The 7627-nt window shown below is 45.6% G+C and overlaps 1 pseudogene; it reads left to right on the top strand.

The window, feature by feature from the left end:
- The first annotated feature begins 692 nt into the window (after nt 1-692).
- Nucleotides 693-1787, top strand: Atxn1-ps1 (ataxin 1, pseudogene 1; annotated as a pseudogene).
- Nucleotides 1788-7627: the final 5840 nt, after the last annotated feature.

The following is a 7627-nucleotide window of genomic DNA, read 5'->3' as shown; positions in this document are numbered from 1 at the left end:
ATGTGTGTCTGCATGGAACGATTTTGGAAATCACAGAGACAGCAGTTGTTAATGTTCCTTGGGTATCCCTTCCTTGGTGGATTATACATAGTTGGCAGATTTAGCTTGGAATTCTTGGCTTTCTTTGTCTTCTCAGACCCATCCAGCCCAAAGAGCCTTCTTATCAAGTGTAGACCTACATACACCATACCAAAAGAAGCTCCCTGAATCCATAGCTGTGATCTGTGCTCCCAAGTACAAACAATAAGTATGTGAGATTCAGGTCTAGATGTACAAGAACAAAATCATCAGTGGCTCAAAACTATTTAAAACCTGTCTATGTACATAATGTCTTAACTGATTGCTGTAAAAGCCTTCCTTTAAGGTGCATATTCTAGTGATCACCAGCTACTATTAAAAGATATGATGACACCAGTGCTGGTTTTCTAAGACCACCTCTCAAGAAGTGACCTCAAGAGGCAGGGATTGAATAAACTCCTCAGGAAGCACTGTATAAGAGTTTTGTGTCTTTTCATTCCCAATGCCATGTTAAACTGAATTCTTCAGCACAGGTAGTGATGAGCAAGCACTGAACCATCCTGCTTTCTCTTATAATAATTTTTGTACACTTAATGTGCTATAGGAGCAAGTTGACTCTGGTTTTAGAATTTTGTCCCTTGTTTCCTAACATTGATCGATTAAAACAGACCTAACATCGAGGGACCACAGACATCGACCTTGAGGTCCAGCAGGTAGTTGGTGCTTTAGCTTCTCAGGACTATCATGTGGTAGCAGCTCAGAGGAAAAATCAACCCAGCCCTCTTAACTTATTCCATTATACCCTTGACTATCAGTGTGACGAACGAGGGTTAGGCAAGAATCTTACAGAAATGATGGAGAAAAATCAGGCTCGTGTATTCTACCCTCAGTCCCGTCAGGAACCAGTAAAACACAGACCTTTACCCAAAGCAATGGTTGTAGCCATTGGCAACCTGGTGCCCACTGAAACTGACCCTAGCCTGCTGCCTGTGGGCTCAGAGATCCTGGTGGCATCAAGTCTGGACATGCAGACCAGAGCCACTTTCCCAGACAAGGAGCCAATGCCACCTCCCAATACCTTCTCTCACTTGCCCTCCCATTTCATGAAAGGCACCATCATTCAGCTGGCCACAGTGGGCGGTAGTTGGGGGCAGTTGAAGCGGGTTCTCCTAACTCAGGACTGTGCATAGTGCTAAAGTGTGTGGGGGGCAGAAGATCGGCTCCAACACAGTCATGGATATTCAGGAAAGCCAGTGGCCTGGATTTGTAACGCTGCGTTTTGTGATTGGTGAACAGCAGAGCAAAGTAAACATTGAGGTGCCTCCTGAGCACCCCTTTTTTGTACATGGCCAGGGTTTGGTCCTCCTGCAGCCCTGGGCAGACCGCACGACTCTCTGCCCTGCCATCGGCTACAGGTGAGAGATGTCTGCCTCTCTATCAGTTTACAGAGCTTGAACAGTAACTCAGTTTCTCAGGCCAGCTGTGCTCCCCCCAGGGCAGCTGGGTACACCCGAGAAAAACCTGAGAGGATGTTCTTAGGGCACAGAGACCTACATGACAGTGAGGGGAAGAACCAGCCTTCAGGAGAGGGTTTCCGGGTGGGAGAGCCTTCCCATCCTGAGCCTGGTGTCCAGGCCTACTTGCCAGCCCCAAGCTTCCAAAGACACAGCATGTAAGGGGAGGAGACACAGGCTGTGCTGTTCCATCCCTCTTTTCTTCCACAGGAGGTAAAGCTGTCCACTGAAGGGCATTTCAATGCAGAAAAATGAACCTCTTTCCCACCCCAGGACTGGGCTTTCTCCCCAGAGGTAAGCCTCACCTGGAGCATTGAAAGGATTTGCACATGCCAATTGAGAATGGCTCTCTTGGCAGTAAGATTTGGGGGAAATAGGCATTGAGACAGACTCTGAAAGCAGGACCTGTTGCTCATAACTGCATGACATCCCCTCGGGATAGCTGTATAGCATGCTGAGAATGGGAATTGCAGGCCTGAAGCAATGAAGGGTAGGAGTGTACATAGGATAAGAAATATTCCAAAATCAGTGGCTCCTGTTTTTTCCTACTAGTCCCAGGCTCCTGCAAGGGAAGTACAAGCTTTGGGAGCTGGTGGCAGAGAGAGGAAGCAACAGAGAGTCAAAAATGGTGATCACAGCTTGTAGTAAAACTGTTTTCTTTCTTTTTTTTTCCTGATTCCCTCCCCTCCTTTGTGGTGGGGGGGAAGGAGGCCCTCTGGTTGAAAATAAGAGGGTTCACCCCAGAACTCTTCTTGTGAGAGACATGCATTTTTTTTTTGGTTCTTTTTTTTTTTTTTTTTTTTTTTTTTTTTGGAGCTGGGGACCGAATGCAGGGCCTTGTGCTTCCTAGGCAAGCGCTCTACCACTGAGCTAAATCCCCAACCCCGACATGCATTTTAAAGGGTGATTTTTTCACAGATGTTTATGGCGGGGTTGGGGGTTGGGGAGCACCATGATCTATGGAACTGTGCTTGGTCCTTTGTTTCTGCCCATTCCCATCTCACCTCACCATTCCGCTATAAGGCTTTCTAGCAGTTTAGATCAGAGAGAGAGAGAGAGAGAGAGAGAGAGAGAGAGAGAGAGAGAGAGAGAGAGAGAGAGAAACCCCTTTAGGTTTGAGAATGAAGGACTGCCTTGCAGGAACCCACTAGGGGACTGTGGGGAAAAGATTTGACTGGTGGAAGATGGGACTTAGGCGAAATTTTTGAAAGGCCGCTAACTTAATGCTCAGTCAACCTGCCAGGCCCCCTTTGATGCTTCATTCAGTCTGTAGTAGTAACTTTGGAAGGACCTGGAGGACCTTTTCCCCTAGGCACATACGCTCCTCCATTGTCTGTCTATGTTGTGCCTTAGCACCTGCACTGCCCCTACCCTTCTGCTGCCTGACCTCTGCATGGTGTCTTGACCTGGGCCTCATGTGTAGCTGCACTGCCTTTGTCTACTAAGACCTCTAGTTTTTGGTGTCTAAGGATCCTGGTTTCCCTATCAGCTATAATTTTTATATTTAGAAACTCAAAATCATGGCCTCTTTCACTGGCAGCAGTATAGTGGAGAAACAAGAAAGAAACCATCCCCTAGACTGGCCATTTCCACTCCAGTGGATTTTCTTGGCCTCATCCCATTGAAATCCATTGCCTCTCAGCATTTTGGCCTAAGATGTGTCCTCCCAACATCAGCTCTGAAAGTCTAGAATAGTCCTTGTAACATCTTAGCAGATGTTTCCTTGTTTGGTGGTGGATTCTTCTAGAAAGAGCATTTTCCATCTTGGCTGTATTTGCTACCATCTGTCTTATTCCTACATCTCCCCTACAGCTGTAGCATCACATTGGGTGTTAGGTTCCTCTCCCCCAACAACTGTCAAGTGGTTGAGTAATTTGTGAAGGCTTTTTTTTTGTGGGGGTGGGGGTGGTTCTTTAGACTCTTGGAAGCAACTCAGGATATTGTCCACCCAGCTATGTAGTTAAGACTTCTCCCAGGGAATGATTGCGGCATTTCCTTCATAGATAGGACAAGTTAGACTTGGACCAGCCAAGGCCTGGCCTGTCATCCGGAGTCCTATACTTCTCAAGTATGAGCAAACTTAAGGCAAGTCTTGTGATCTCTCTCTCACTTACTTCCTCTCCAGATGCCAAATGGGGATAAATAACCTTACCTACCTGCTGGGGGGAAAGGAAGGTCTGAGAATGGATTCCTTCTTAGTGTTCAGGTGCTAAATGTTAATCTCTTTGGGAACAGAGTGACAGAAATTGGCTAGTTTGCTATATATCCTACATTCTCTTTCATACCTGAAGAGCAGATACATGGTCAGTGAGCTTTTAGTGAGGCTTTCAAAGGAAGCTACTTAATCTAACTGCAAGTACTGAAGTCTCTGGTTCATATCAGAAGCAAACTCTGACCTTGTGCTGCATTGAAGATCACATCCTTTCCCTTCTTTTGCCCTCATTCTCTGCTGCTTCTTTGACTTGTTTCCTACTGTGGGGGCCTATGGGGTTGAGTCTTGAGGAATTATCATCTCCTTTTTCATGAACAACTCATTCCTAGGTGTTACTGCGTGTGTGGATTTCTCACAAGACCCCCTTCCTCAGCAGGTTCATGATAGAATTTAGTGACATGCACTGTAGATGCTCAAGAAATGTCTAGCCAGGATACCACTGAGCTTCTTCCTCATGGGGCAAACATGTAATTTGCTAGTAGTTGAAGCCAATTTCTCTCTGGAGGCCTGTAGCTGAACACTTGGAAAAATAAATTGTTGAGGGCCTTGACAAATTGGGCACTGACCTTTTTGCTATGTTTCCTTTTCTTATTCCTGCTTGGTTAAAAAAAAAAAGACAACTCCCTTAATGTGGCACCATGCATATGTAACTTGATTTTGCTGAGAGCTATCTTTCCTGAAGTATACGCCCTAGAAAAGAATCTGTGGTAATGCTGGTCAGAGCTGTGGCAGTGCTTAACCCTGAGTATGTAAGAGATGGGACTGGCTTTTACAGTGAGCATTTCAATGGTTAGCTGTCAGCTTTTGGGGAATGGGCAGTTGATAAAGACCAGCCTGGTTCTGGTTAATGGTAGGATATTCCCAAAACTTGGAGAAAGAAATGATATCTGTGGCTATCAGAAATACCCATGCCAATATAGAAGGGGAACTTGGTAAAAGATGATCATTGTTATCAAGATGAGAAGTGAGGAAGGGGTTTGGGTCCTTAGAGCTGAGAGCCAACAAAGGAGCACAAGAAGAGCTAGACTGACACCTTTACATTTGTTCCACTTGGTCTTAACACTATGGGCTTTGTTTGCTCTGTGCTGCTTTGTCAGTGCTGTTGTCTCCTCACTGTCCTGCCTGTGGTTCCTTATAGCTCCTGTTCTTCATGTCCCTGGCCATGCAGACTCTCAGGCATCCTGCCCAGTTTTCACCTGTGTTTTGCTAGTATGACTGCATAGCACAGTCATATTCAACAGGGAATATGTGAATGCTATTGATGAGCTGGTAAATTGGAAAGGCTTTAGTGCTCTCAGGAACCCTTACACTCCAAAAATTAACCTGTCTTGAAAGAAAAACAAACAGATCTTTTCTCTATCCTTTATGGTACTTCTCAGTACAAGAAGAACCAAGTTAAGGCTTGAGCCAACATCCCAGTGCATTCGTCCAGCCCCAGATTCTGGGATTGAGAAAGTGAAGTTTGGCTGAAATAGCTCCTTAAGTTGGGCTTCATTTCACTTTTCCCAGTGGGAATTATAGGCCTTCTAAGAGAACAGGATGTTAGCACAATTCAACCTGCATTGAGCAGGAATATTGAAGGGTTGAGTGGTCACACTGGTGTGAATTGAAGATGGACATTGGGAAAGACTCAGGCTATGGTGTTAAAGATAACCGTACTGATCCATCTGGCCATGGAATGTTAGGCCACAGGTTTAGAATTGAGCAGGACAAAGGCCATGTTTTAGAGATGGGTTAAATTCCTAGGACTAAGTTTACTAAACAACACTGAAGCCATCATACTTTCTATATCAGAAAAAATGTACGCTACAGTTGAAGAGCTGAATTCTACTATGGATAGGTGGATGTTGTGAGCCCCTGCTTGGAAGCCTTCACCTTCTAGCTTCCCTGTAGAAAGCTGCGACATGCGCGCCTCAAAGATGGCGCTGGTTTCTGCCTTCCACCTTCCCAACGGTGAGCACTCCTTGCTGTAAACAAGTCCTTATTTGGCTATGTCTGCCTGGCCTGCTAGCTTCCGCATAGTGACAGCCTATCTACATGACCCACGTGGCTTGCTAGGACTGGCCAGTGCTAGCTATTTAAGTGTGGTGCAGGGCGTTCCCCGGGGAGAGAGAGTCAGAAGAGAGTGAGAGTCAGAAGGTTGTATCAAGGTTCCTGAGTAAAACTGCTTGAAGAAGATCTCCTGTGGTCCTGTCTTCCTTGCTGGTCGAGGTTGGGTGCGGCACTTCCCCAGGGTAGGAAAGGTCTCCCGTATTATGCAATAATAAAATAAGCATCTGGGTCTTGGCAACCGTCAGATTTTTCAACTCTAGGATCCATCTTTGGACCAAGAGTCTGGTCTGGGCCTAGGATGACTTTGGCCTTGATTGCTAGAGTTGGCTACATTCTCTCCTTACCTGAAGACTGTGCTCAGTTCCCGGAGCAGAGGGAGAGGTGGAGTGGCTTGCCTTGTTGAGCCTCCTCAGCAGGAATAATAGTAATAAATGGACTTTGCAGACTAAAGGTTTCGTTGTTAGTTCTCCTGTTAAGCCCAGATCTTTCCTTAGTAGACTGCAACTCAACAGTCTGTGATCCCAAAGCCATTCCACTGTAAATGCCTGGCAGTAAAGATGGCTCCAGACTGTGTTCCTGCCTGCAGTGTGTGGAGGTAGCCCATGTGCCTTTACCTAATGTCAGATTTTCAAGTGTTTAGTCTGTCTTTATGTTAGGGGGTCTTAGGTACTTCAGCGAGACAGAACTGGTAACAGTGGATTTATGCCCACCCCACCCCCTGCCAAGGACTTTACTTGTACTTGAAAATGGTGAGGGTTAGTGAGCTGCTGGTATTGAGAAAGGCAGGGTGGACCCCTCACTTGCTCATAGTGCACTCACTGAATTGAATTGGGGAAGAGACTGACTGTACTCATGGCTAACTTGAAGGATTAAAACAAAGCTATCATCTACACATGTCCTAGTCACGCAGGATGCCTGTAGACAAAACAGCTTGTTTTCCAGCTGTGAGAGGAAACTGCTATCAGCTTGCCTAGCACCTTAGGGGAGGGAAGATAATAGATAGGTAATGTGGTGGAGGAAAGATGCTAATTTTGTCATCCAGGTGGCTTTAGGGTCCTAAGGTGTAGAGAAGAATGGTACTGGGGAGGTCTTCATGGATCTGGTTTGTGTAGGGGTTCCTGTAGACAAATTACTGGTCTCCCAACCACTCTAGTATGTAATGGCTGAATTAATATGTAATCAATTGCATTGTATCTAAAGCCTTAGAATTAGTCTGGTGCTCCTCCCACCCAATACCATTTCTTACACTCTAATCCGACCTGATCTTTAGCAAAGCATTAATAATTCTAAGAATATTCTACTTGTTTGTGCTTTTTTGTAATTGTTTTAAATAAGTTAATTTGTACTGTAAAAACAAAACAAAACAATTTACAGGTCACATGACTCTCAAGAAGAAGAAAAAGTCTGAATGCCTCACTACTTCTTAGGATGGGGAATAAATACTCACAGCAGGAAATATGGAGGCAATGTGTAGTGCAGAGCTGAAGAAAATGCCATCCTCAGACTGCCACACATGGGGATCCATCCGACATGCAGTCACCAAACCCTTACAGTATTGCATGTGCCAAGAGCTGCATGCTGACAAGAGCCTGATTAGCTGTCTCCTGAGAAGCTCTGTCAGAGGCTGACAAATACATAGGTGAGAGCTCTCAACCAACCATTGCACTGAAAACTGGGTACCCAATGGAGGAGTTACAGAAAGGACTGAGGTAACTGTGGGTGTTTGCATCCCTACAGGAAGAAGAACAAAAATATCAACCAACCAGACACCCCAGAGCTCCCAGGGACTAACTCACCAACCAAAGAGAACACATGGATTGACCCATGGCTC

Source organism: Rattus norvegicus, chromosome 1, assembly GCF_021556685.1.
Source record: "Rattus norvegicus strain SHRSP/BbbUtx chromosome 1, alternate assembly SHRSP_T2T, whole genome shotgun sequence".
Taxonomy (NCBI): domain Eukaryota; kingdom Metazoa; phylum Chordata; class Mammalia; order Rodentia; family Muridae; genus Rattus; species Rattus norvegicus.
The sequence above is the reverse complement of the archived record's forward strand: the minus strand, read 5'-3'. Positions and strand labels throughout refer to the sequence as shown.